The sequence below is a fragment of the Polistes fuscatus genome, unplaced genomic scaffold (assembly GCF_010416935.1).
Source record: "Polistes fuscatus isolate 324 unplaced genomic scaffold, CU_Pfus_HIC Scaffold2, whole genome shotgun sequence".
Classification (NCBI taxonomy): Eukaryota; Metazoa; Arthropoda; class Insecta; order Hymenoptera; family Vespidae; genus Polistes; species Polistes fuscatus.
In genome coordinates, this window is record NW_025113096.1 from 2,204,492 (window position 1) to 2,217,463 (window position 12,972).

General features: G+C 37.0%; 1 protein-coding gene across 8 annotated transcripts in view; it reads right to left on the reverse strand.

Moving 5' to 3' along the window:
• LOC122516702 (nucleolysin TIAR) overlaps positions 1-12,972 on the reverse strand; it is a 401,875-nt gene that overhangs the window by 213,974 nt on the left and 174,929 nt on the right. The gene's annotated exons all lie outside the window — the stretch shown is intronic.

Genomic DNA, 12,972 nt, shown 5'->3' on the forward strand with positions numbered 1-12,972 from the left:
TGTAAAAACATTAAAAAGATATGGAACGTTTGACCATAAAACATGGAGGCCTAGTTAACCATAACCAGTGCGCCTTTATGCTGTGCGTGTAGCCTCATTAAGTTCTCGTTGCATGCACGCACGCTAAACTGCGTCGCGGTGCACTATAGTATCGATTTGAGAGAATCGAGCCTTTTTTTAAGAGAAAAAATCACTTTATTGAGCACCACTAAAGTTCTCTTAACGAACATCTAACGGTATCGAGAGATAGGTGCTCCGTTTGCTCCTGTGCGGTTACCGTGAAATCCAACTAATTACCCATAAGATATTTTTTATCAAAGACACGATTGCCGTTCTTCTTCTTTTACGTTCATCCGGAGATCCACGATAAGGCTAGGTCAAAGAAGAGAGAGAAAGAAAGAGAGAGAGAGAGAGAGAGATAAAAAGAAAAAGAGAGAGAGACGATTAGTTTTCACAGAGAAATCGTAGAGCACCAATCTTTCGTCCGATACGCATTTTTATCTCTCCCCCTCCTCCAGTTTCCCCACTCTCAATCACTCCCCGTTCTACTTTGTCTTTCTTTCTCCCTCTCAGTGCTCCCCGTGGCCGTTTCATCGTTCTTTCGTTTTATTTTATCCTATATTTTTTTTTTTATTTTCTTTTTATTTTTTTTAAGCAAGTCACGCTCGATGCGCGCCGGAATTTGCATTTTTACCGGGTCGAGCCGAGTTCGATGCAAATTTCGGGTAAATTTTTCCCCATCGACTCCCCCCTAAAGCGGTCATGTTCCGCTAATCCACACGTTCGGTTCGGAAAATAGTCACCGCGGCACGCGGAGTAGCTTATGGCATGCCCGCTGGTGGTTTATTTAAAACATCTACGCGGTTTTTGTTAACCATACATTTCCGCGCACGAATTCATATCATGAACTGCATACTTTTTTGATACAAGGGAGACTGACGTTGCTGTCCGTCTCGCGCAAGTCCTCTATTTCTCTCTCTCTCTCTCTCTCTCTATTTTTTCGTTGTTCTTGTTTTTACCGTGCTCGTTTCTATTTTTTTTATATTTTTCGTTATGTTACCCGTTTTTTGGTTAACGGCGGTAATAACGCGCACGTTCACGGACACGTTTTAACGAATGCTCGAATAGCGAACACAACACCCCGCCGATTTCTCGTACGTCGATCGAGAGACAAACAGAAAGACAGAAAAAGAGAATCCGGTTCTTTCGAAAATAATACGGATTTCAAAACGAAGCCCGTTAGGCACGCTCGAATTATTTCGATGATACACGACTCGGCATTTCGCGAATATTTATGCGTAGCGCCGGTGTTCTTATACGGCCATAATTCAGATGCCATTAGATTTTCACCTCGCAACGTTTCATTTGGAAACACAATTTTCCATTTAGCACTTCCGCAAAACCGGCAAAATTTATTCGCGTTCGCGCTATTCCTTGTTCTATATCATCATTAATTTAACGTGGAACTTCGTTTTGCTTTCCGCGCGTTTGCATCTCTTTCTCTTTCTCTTTCTCTCTCTTTCTCTCTTGTTCTTTCAACTCGATATACATCATTCTTCATAGGTATTCATACGTAAAGTCTTCGAGACAGATCTGCCTCATATTGATTACTTTTCAATATCCAGTAAGAATATTTCTTTTTCTACTAACAGCAACTCTTCTCTTATTCATTTCATTACATTATAGATATTACTAGTCTAAAAACATTTTGAAAATATTAACAAATTATATTGAAGAGTCACAACCCATCATTTATTTTATAATATTATAAATATTACTATCTTAAGAACACTTTTAAAAGGATAAAAAATTATACTCAAGTGAACTTTTAAGGAAAAATCATTTTCAAGGGCTTGACACTTCGACGGGAAACTTCTCATAAAACATGTGTTACACGTCTACTATGCTCGTTGACCGGCAAGGAAAGAAGTCGAAGAAGAAGGCGTTAGAAAAAAGGAACATACTCGAGAGCACTCTTCACGGTATAATCTTTACGGCTCCCATAAACTCGCTTTTTCATATCGTTCTTGGGCTCTTTACTAGAGAGACGCCATCATCCCTTCTGGCGTGTTCCTATCTCTTTCTTTCTGTCTCCTTCTTCACACGGAACCCCTCTGCCACGTGTCAAGACGACAAAATAATTTTCTTTTCCGAGCTAGCAAGGATAACGCGTGTAAGTTAAAGAACGAAAGAGATAGATAGATAAATAGAGAGAGAGAGGGAAAGAGAGAGATAGAGGGCAAGAAAAAGAGAAAGAAAAAGGAAATTCTGCATTTTAAAATTACCTCCCTTGCTATCTGGACGTTTAGATATACACCGACGTGATTCATTCCTCCGTTCACCCTTTCCTACTACCTCGAACCCGTAAATTTACGTTCTCTTCCTCGTCGTCGTTCCTCGACGTTGACCTCCTGCGTTGAGCAGCCACGACACCTTCGCGTAAATTCTATCCTTCTTTCTTTCTTTTCAAGCTTTCCTACTATAGTATTACTATCTCACCGTTGCTATCTCCCGTAAACGTCTTCGGGAATAAGTAAAGGAAAAAATAAAAAAGGAACGAGAGGAGGAGCATCTCTCTTTTCTTTTCTGATCCTTGATGCACAAGTCCAGAAAATCCGTTAATATCTTCCGAGAAATCGTTATTCGCTTCCGCTCAAACGGATGAAAAGGCGGTACTTACTTCTTTGGGTAATTAAATATGAAGCTCGGTTATGTTGTATATCGCAAATAAGCAAGAAAGAGAATGAAAATGAGAATAAAGTAGAGCTTAGTTGTTAATATAATACTCTTCATCTTTTCTCTTACTGTTAGCGAGCTGAAAAGTTCTCATACTTTTTCATTTTCTCCCGAGGCTACTCTCTCTCTCTTTCTCTCTTTCTCTCTTTCTCTTTTTATCTATCTATTTCTCTTTCTCTCTCTCTCTCTTTTCTTTCTTTTTTCTTTCTAACAAGAAAAACTGTTCATTCTCATTCGATAAACTCTTAAAAAGAATATTTCATCCGAAAAGTGATGTGCGATAACGTTCAACGATAACGGATACTTATTTTAATATTTTCTCGTACGAATGGGGATTCGGAGGGAAAGCAGGGAGGGACTTGGAAAAATGTGAAAAATCTCGAAAGAGTCGAGCGAACGTTATACGAGCTGTTTTTCAAAAAAGCACTGTTCTTTCGACCGCGCTTGGTATGCACGGTCATGTGAAAACGATACGCGTATATACAGAAAGAGGGAGATAGCGAGATACAGAGGGATAAAGAGAAAGAGAGCGGAAGAGAGAAAGAGAGAGAGAGAGAGAGAGAGAGATAGGGATTTCATCACGGGATTCGAATTTGCGGTGCGTTTAACGAGTGCCGTAAAACGATAGAATGCTAAATCGTCGGGCATGTCGGACATGTATTCCGAGTTCGCCGTTGTCGGACAAAGAGAGAGAGAGAGAGAGAGAGAGAGAGAAACAGACAGAATGAGAAATATAAGAGAAAGAGAGAGAGAGAGAGAGGGAGAAGAGGAAAGCTTTCAAGGGGTAGAATTGTCGAGGGTGCGTTGTTGCATAAAGGGGTGTTGCATTCGGCGAAAGAGGGGTCAGCTTATTCGCGACACCTGAGTTATCACACACCAGGGATCGTAGTGATTCTCTTGGCCTTGTGGATATTCCGCATTTACGTTTTGCGTTTACGCTTCTCGTACATTGTTCGTTCGAGGTCTCTCGAAAAAGGGACAACCCCTGATCCTATATATCCTACGGGAACTCTTAGCGTATCACGATGCTACGTCCATTTCCTGTGTACATCTCCATTTTTTCTCTCTCTCTCTCTCTCTCCCTCTCGACAGTTCCTCTTTTGAGAAATAACGGAAGAGACGGAAGAGCGTGATGGGGATGTAAATAAACGCTTACGCCAGTCATCCTTTTTAAAGCGACATCGAAGGGAATAAAAAAGCTAATCTCGCTCTTACGATTCATACGATTGTTTATCGATTATTTAATCCTTCGAATAAGTAAAGCGATCGGTGTTAGTTTTTTTATGTCGATATCGAATCATTTCCAAGTCAAGTTAGAATATTAAACTACAAATATCTACGTGTAGAAATATAAATGAAATTCGTTAAAATATATATATACGATATAATTATCGAAATAAATGAGTTGAAATTCACGATTGCCAGATACGTTATCTTCTTCAAAGTAATCTAGAAAAAATGTCAATTCGAATTTCGAGTTTTCGATCGACACTGGATGGCGCGTTATCGAACTTCTCGCGTAAATGTTATTTGGAACGCGCGTTTGCGAACAATCCGTCACACCTGTACACCCACTCACTCTCACCCCCTTCCATTCCCCCCACACTAACTCTCATTCTCTCTCTCATTCTCTCTCTCTCTCTCTTTTCATTGAACGTGTGCGTCGAAATCTTCGCTTCGTAGGCGCGCGTATACGGCGGGTTGCATTAACTTGATTAAAGCTCGTATCGTTCCATCAACCGAATACGCCGATGGGCGCACGTGAAAATAATCCTTAAAACTACTACGTAGCGCTCGGAAATAATGAATTTTACTCGTCCAGATTTCCTTTGTAACATTGTGCACTCGGCATACTATTGTACGTATTGTTCGTGACTGAAAATTGCACAAGTGTCTGATTGTTTTCCAGGATAAAGGTAAGCGAGCCCCGGGTTCGAACGTAATCATGCCTTATGTTTTTTTAATATCTTTCACTGTTATCACTACCACCACCACCACCACCATCACCATCAATACCACCACAATCATTGTCAGCATTTCCAAAAAGCTCACAGAATAACACCTACGCATTTACCATTCTCAGCTATCCCATTCGTATATATATATATATATATCTATAGTATATATTATATATGCATATACGTTGAATTGCACGCTAGATGTGAGTAAAATGTAAAAATATGCTTCTTTTTTCTCCACATAAATCGCGTATAATCCTTACTACTATTCTCGAACATTCCTCACCTTCTTTGCATTTTCTCTTTCTCTCTCTCTCTCACACACTCTTTTTTTCTATCTCTTTCTATTATTCCTTTGTCCTATGATCCATGAATGTTAATGCTTTTTAGAAAGCCAGAAATTACATTTAAAAAATCACAAAATGAATTTTTAATATTATTTAATGCGCGTCGAGTAGATGACAATTCACATCTCTTTTCTCTCGTTTGTTTCATTTTATCCTCGAAATGTCTAAATAATCCCATATATTACGACGAAGAAATAATATGAAAAGTTTCATATATATATATATATATATATATATTTAATAACAATTTTAAATAGAAATTATATAAGTATACTTTGAAAATTCAAACATACAGAAGTAGAAAAGTTAAAGTGAGAAATTTCAACTATTTCAACTACAATGAAGTGTATATGTATGTATATTCGCAGCGAATGAGAAGTGACCGCCCTCCTTTGAATAGTTTCTGTTACCAATTAGTAACTGTCGGTCATAGAAACGTGTATAATAGATATGCCAAACATATTCAAATGTGAGTGCAATAATCGCGTGAAACGAGATTCGACAGATCTACAGTAGAATCCTCTGCTTTCTGATATTATTTACGATAGGATCTATTGTAACTATACCCAAGATTAAGAACAGATGCATCATAAAAACTTTCTATGTTATATTGCTTTATCAAATAATCATAATTTTATATTTGATTAATAAACTCTGATGAAATATATAAATATTTACGAAGACAAAAGTCTCAATTATCTTTGTATATCTCTTAAAAAACAAGAGAAGTGCACAAAGAAAGAAAGGAAGAAAGAAAAAAAAATACTTAGAAAATGCCTGGTAAATTCTGTTATGTAACGTTCTGTTGTTACTTCGTTTGATAATAAAAGAACGCGAATTAACGATGTTAATTAAGTGAATGCTTAAAAGAGATCGTCTAGTAAATTATGAAAAATGAAAAAATGCAAAAGAAAAATTCTTTGATGTACTACACGTGAGGAAGTTACGAAGAAGAAAATGGTGATGCACGAAGGAAGTACTTCGTATATTTCGTAATTTATCCAGGTCTTTATCAATCGAGAGAACTTCAATGATAGAAGCGTATCGCAGCAAAGAAAAACAGAGATGGGGAAGAGAGAGTGAGAGAGAGAGAGAGAGAGGGATATGTTGGGCCAGTTATCCGAGTTCGTTCATGAAGAACGAATTCGAACTTTCTTCGAGTCAAACAATAGGAATCTACATTGGTATTTTACGCTCGCCTAATTCTTTGCAGTTTTATTTCCTATAATCGTTGATTCGATACCCGAATAAGTTCCAAAAGTATATACTTATCTTAATGTTATATATCTTGTTTTATTTTCGATTAATCTTATTTGTAATATTGGATTGGGGGAAAAAGTTTCTTTGTACTTTGATGTAAAAGTAAAATAAATTTTGTGTCATACTTGCAACGAAGTTAATTAAATCAAATATGTGTCGTTTTTTCGATAACTTTTTGCCACTTTTGAGGTAAAACCGTAATGTAGAACTTGATTTCATCGGACTTTTTCAGTGATTCGTCGACCATAACGTGGTGCATCTTTGACATCAAAATTTCCCAATTGGAAAAGCTTGAATCAGCTTTGCGCCATATGTACCGATACTACATCATGTCTATAAACATCACAAATTTTATTAGTAGTCTGAATCGTATTCTTCCCTTTTTTGTAATCAAATTTCAAAACGTGCATCTACAATTTCTTTTTTATTTTCCCTATTTTCAAAACGCAATAACTTTTGACTGAATATACAAATATCATAAATTTTGCTTTTAATTACTCTATAACATGTGATAATCTTTCAAACGAGCGCAAATATTACCAGATCAAATAAACATTATAAAAATATATACAATTTTAAAGCCATTTATCTATTTAAATTACGAACAAACTTTTTCTCCGAATCAATAAATTCAATTTTCGTATTATAATTTAGTTCTTTCTCTGATGTCAGTTTTCACGTTTGCGGCTTCTCTAAACATAAAACGAGGAGAAATAGGGAGATGGAAGGTCTCAAGAGGGAAGGAGTTAATCGTCTCGACGATGTATAGAGTGGACGAACGACAAGTCCCATAATCCGAGATGTACATACATATATGTAGCTCTTAGTGTTCTGTTCTTCTAACTGTCGGCCGTTCCATATGATGCCGACACTCGATCTTCCGAACGTTGTAACGCTGCGCAACCGTGGTTCACCAATGACGATGGCCTAGCCACAAATGCTATCGGTGGAAGGCCTTCGACGGCAACTGGACGAAACGTGATGCTCTCGAGCAACAACGAACGAGAAAGCGAACGAGAGTACAAAATAGCGAGAGAGAGAGAGAGAGAGACAGACAGAGACGGAGAGAGAGGTCCCTGGTCTCTAAAATGAGGTTTGCCGTGCATAGGCGCGCAGGGAGGGACTACCAACGGGTTTTGGTACAACGTCGAGGACACAAAGAGAATACGCGATGCACTTGTCTCCCACGCCAAATCCCATTCTCTCTCGGTCCGTCGATCCTGCTCCGTGTTCTCGGTTAAACGCGACGTTCACTCGCGGATCCCTGGCTAACACCACTTCCGACACCTGTGATCTCGTACCCCCAACCCCCTCCACTCTTCTTCTCTACCCCCCGTTCTATCTCGTTTTTCATTTGTTCCTTCGTCACCTCTCCGGTCAGTAAATTATATTAGAATTTTCATGTATAATTAAGACCCTTTTCACTGGTATTTTTGTTCAAAACTGTCGACGTTCTACTTGCGAATGTGATAAAAAACATTACAAAAATGAACATACATTCAGTCCACTGTCTATCCATGCGTATGTTTTAACAAGGATTTCTATTGTATTGTTTTCTCTCTCTCTCTCTCTCTTTCTCTCGTTCTGTCCCTTTTATTTATTTCTCTTATCCATTTGTCTTTTTTCTTTCGTCTTTTTTCTGACCGCTCGCTTGGATCGAACGTTCGATAAAATAGATTAGGTAAAAACTAGCGTCGAGGTTGAAAAAGGGCAGGCTTGCTTTTTCAAAAAATATTTATTCGACCGTGTAAAAATTCAACTTCCTTCTGCTTTTCGGTTTCCTTTGAATCGTTATCGCTACTGCTGCTTTACTGTTGTCAAAAAATACATCGACTCAACCTTTTTCTTAAGAAATTTAAAGTTGAAAACGATTTATACGATGTTCTTGCAATAGTCTTTTTTCTTGACAATTTCGTAAAATTCTAATTGTAATTGTATATTTTGATATGAATTATTTTGAACATCAACGTTAAACTCTTTGCAAATATTCTATTTATACAGCGACTCGCTTTAATATTCGGACAACATTGTTTATCAAATATGATGGTCCTGTATATTTATTTATAATTGAGTTAAATAATTTGTTGTTTTTTTATCAAATAGTATACTTTTTCTAGTTGTCAGAAACATAAGTTTTATTTATTTTATTATATATATATCTGTTTTATTTCTATTTATCCTTTTCATAGACAGAAATATAAATTTAAAAAACCAGATAAATAAATAAGTCACATTTTAAAATACACGAAACATAGAAATTTTAGCGTAATTGGGCTTCTTCGCAATCTCTTTCAAAGATTATCACCGACTAGATGATGAAATTTGTAATACCGAATATCCAAAGGATTTGAAAGAGATAGGGAAAAGACAAAGAGAGTGAAAGAGAAGGAGAAAGAGAGGGATAGGGTTACGTACGACAAGTTGTATTTCGTTAATAACGATAACGGCCATAGTAATTCATATAAACAGCAAAGGCGTGCGGCTTATGGATTAACGGTAAACGCTTTGCTAGGGATAAACGGAATGCGCGAGTGGGACTTCCGGTGTAACCCCTTTGTACCAAAAAGCCCCATAAATACTCGAGCGATTATCTCCCGACGCGATTCATAATGCAGGAAAAACGATGCACGATTACGCAGTCAGCTAGCGAATACCCAATCCGACTATCTACAATAGCTATCTTTCTTCCTCTTAACAAAATGATCTTTCTTTTCTATATTTCTCGTTCCGACTCATGCTGCATTTCAGTCTCTCTTTAACTTAATTTTTTCTTATTCTATAGTTTTGGCGTAGCTTTATCTCCATTGATAATTGTGTAAATGAATTCAATCGTGAAAGAGATAATTCGTTGAGAAGTAAACGAATCTAGTTAATGCAACAATCAATGAAATATCGGTTATTATCGTCTACAATTATTCGCAACTATTTGAAATGGAAAAGATTATAAAAGAATTTTTTTCTGATTTGAGAGTACTGGATTGCAATTATGAAAGAGTAATATTTTATACTATCTATAATTATCATAACGAGAGATAGGGAGATACAATCATTTAGTTTTGTTTTCTAAAAGCAAGCTTAAACTCAATAGAAGTTTAAAAGTAATTCGAATTATCACAGGAAATACCGAATATCTCTTGCATTTGGTGAGAGCCAGTTTTCTATTGCGTCAAATGCACGACCGTATAATGTATGGCTTAATTATTAATTACTAATTTTCATTTCGATAACATTTAATCGACATACCGTAAAATTAGTTTGTGAATGTTGCATATTTTCAACAAGAAATCACGAGAGTGTGTGATAACGAATTCTAAAACATACATATCTTTCGTGCTTGTTAATACGAAGATTGAATGTAAAAACATTATCTCAAAAGTTTGGATAAATTGTAAAGTTTTGCAACAAATGTTATTGTAAAGCAATAATCAACCTGGTGTAAATTCTAGTTACACTAGTCTCCTATTTCTGTATTTGACACATGAAACATTCGATATCTAGAGACATGAATTAGAGCAAATTGTATGCTACTTTGATCCGTGATACAGTTGCAGGACATACACGTCAATCGATCGCTTCTAGTATAATCGGTCTCGTCCTGAGAAATTTACATCCATGATCGAATAGTTACGAATCCTTTGTAGTTCCATTGAATCCAATTAAATTAGTTATTATAATCTGTTATCAAATCTAACTAGTCGAATGAAAGATCTCCCAAAGATCAAAAATATATTTATGATACAATTAGTAAGCGACGAATAGTATCGGATCTCGTTAAAAAAACGTTTTTTTTTAGTGGAATCAGATGATTAAATTCTCTAACAAATTTCGGTTAAAAGATAGATATCTGGCTATAAGAGCTCGCAGCATATGCGTCAGTTTAAAACACGAATTTATAATCTCCACTTTCCTCGAGACAGCCGTTAACAAACCACAATCCGTGGCATCCTCGTTGTCGACCCAGGTACTAACTTTGCTAAAAAGAAAGAAAAGAAAAACAGAAAAGGGAAAGAAGAAAAATAACGAGAGGGGTTAACAAAATGCAATGGAAGGTGGGGAGGGGAGGGAAAATAAGAGAGACGGAAAGAAAAAAAAGAGAGAGAGTGAGACAGAGAAAGATGGTAAAAGTTGGAAATAGAGACAATGGCAAGCGGCACACTGTCGCTTTTGGTCAACGTATCCTGGCGTTAAATTCCCTGGTCTATGCATCGTGATGCTCTTTCTCTTCCTCTTTCATAAAGTAACTAACAACTCCGCGACTTGCAACTCGTCCGGAACTAGAACAATTTCATACTACGCTGTCCTGTGAGGATTCGTTAAAGAGAAAGGGATTTCCCCTTTTGCGATATCCCTGGAATTCTCCAAAGTCGATTATTTGTGAAATAGAGAACAAAGAAATCAGTTCTACGATATATTATGTATCTATATATACATACACACATTTAAATACACTTATTTCGTATTAACATTAACGAAATATACCGCGATATCGAAATTATATAAACGCATTAAATAATCATACTGATATTGTTTCAAACTTTAAACCTGCGGTATTTTATAAACGCTACATTATTCTTATAAATACATGATATCTATGAGTAGAATAATTATATATGATATTTAACAGGCTAGAACAAACTGTAGACTCATTTGAATGCTTCCTAGTTTCACTTTCATCGTCAGTCGAGTAAATTCCGAAACGTATAAACAGATACATAGATAGATACGTAGTAGATAGATACGTTCATACATGCATGCACGCATTTTCCACGTAGACGATTGCGGAACGCAGCTTTGCAGTTGTAGGATGCGCGCAGGTGCACCAATGTCGGAGTTTACTAGCAGTCTCTCGCGGAAAAGTAAAACATACCGTCGTTCCAGTTGCGGCCACTGCACACCGATACACTTTGTATCTTTCTCTTTCTCTCTTGTTCATCGCAAGGATGGAAGGGTGGAAGGCTGGTCGAACGGTGGAAAAAGAAGTACCCGCCTTCTCTAGAGAAGGAAGAGTGGATGACGATGGTGGTGCTCGTGTGGAGCGTAGTTCCTGGCCATATTTACCGAGAGAATAGGGAAAGGAGGGGGAAGGGGCTGGGAGATACGGTTTTAGTTTTGCATTTGTCGGAAGAGGAGGTACACCGTAGGTCGAAGCGGTCGAAGAAGCGGAACTAGAAGGTGGAGGAGAATGGAAAGAGTGCAGAGAGAGAAAGAGAGATATAGAAAGAGAGATAAAGGTAGTAGTATGTTGGATGGAAGACCAACTTGCTAGAAAAGAGTGTATGTATGTGTATGAGAGAGAGAAAGAGAAGGGATGGGCGTAAGAGAAACGTCGGGATCGGGTCCCATGTGCCTGTCACGGTTTTACAAGTCCATAAAAAGAGGAATTTCAGACTGAGTTAAATATTGCCACCAGCTCTCACTGAATTTCAAATACGCATACGCATTCGATCCCCAACATATACATATACGTATACATGTTCGTACACACTCGTTACGTATACCCTGTATATGTATGTTACCCTGTACGATATGTATATATGTATATTGTAGGAAATCTCGAGGACTACGTGTATTTTTTTACGCGTATCAGGAGGAGAAAGAAAAAATAGAAAGGATCGGATCCGATACTTTACATTTATGCTATCCTCGCGTCTTTTCGACTCACGAAAAGAATACCTACTTACTGTCTTCTACTCGTGGTGTCTTTGTCTAGCGATTCGAAGTAGGGTATTATATTGAATTTACGGGGATGTGATGACATAAACAGGATTCTTGGCTTGCACGTGCCATTTATGGACGGCTTTTGACACTTGTTGGTACATAAGTACTTGTATATGTACTTGTATATGTGTGAATAAAGATCCTTTCTTCAATTCTTCTCTCGTGTAAGAGTTAAAAAGGATCATCTGTTTTAAGTAAAAATAATTTAAATTGAAATAGATAGGATCTCTCTTTCTCTCTCTCAAATATTTTGTTGTTGTTGTTGTTGCTTATTCTTACAAAAACTAGAGCTTTCGAAATTACTCGAAAGAAGTTATATTTCCTGTGAGCAGAAAATCAACTTGCAAAGTGACGCGAGCTTAATACTTAACCAACGTTGCATTCGCTCCAACCCTTGTATGTAGACATTATTATAGAAACGCACGAGGCTGTTATTCCAAGTTTTACATCTTAGCTTGTAAAATACATAGGAACGTGTATACTCTGGCGATTTTCGAAACGATAAAACAGTATCCTAAAGCGCTTGAACTTTACGAACTCGCGAATATTCCAGAGTGAAATTTTTCGAATAGATTTACAAGAGATTCTTCTTATTTTAAAGTTTTCGCGAATCCTCTTGTATATTTTTGGAAATAAAATAATCAAGCGAATTATTATGGAAAAACAGTAATTTTGTTACTTAATTGAAGAAGAATCTTATTATTTTTGATTGAGTTTTCTTCGTAATACGTAGGTTAGTTTTCTCTTTAATTAAAGCTAATGGATTATCCATTCGTCAAAAGAACGACGCGTCGAATAACCTTCAGTTAAAATGCAAATTGCATTCCAAGATTGACTGCAGTTATATTGGCAAAGGTTGTAACATTTTTAGCTATGTATGAGTGCAGTAATCAATGTATATGTCAACGGTCGACCGTAATGGAAGTAAATTACGACGCATGACAAAAATTTGA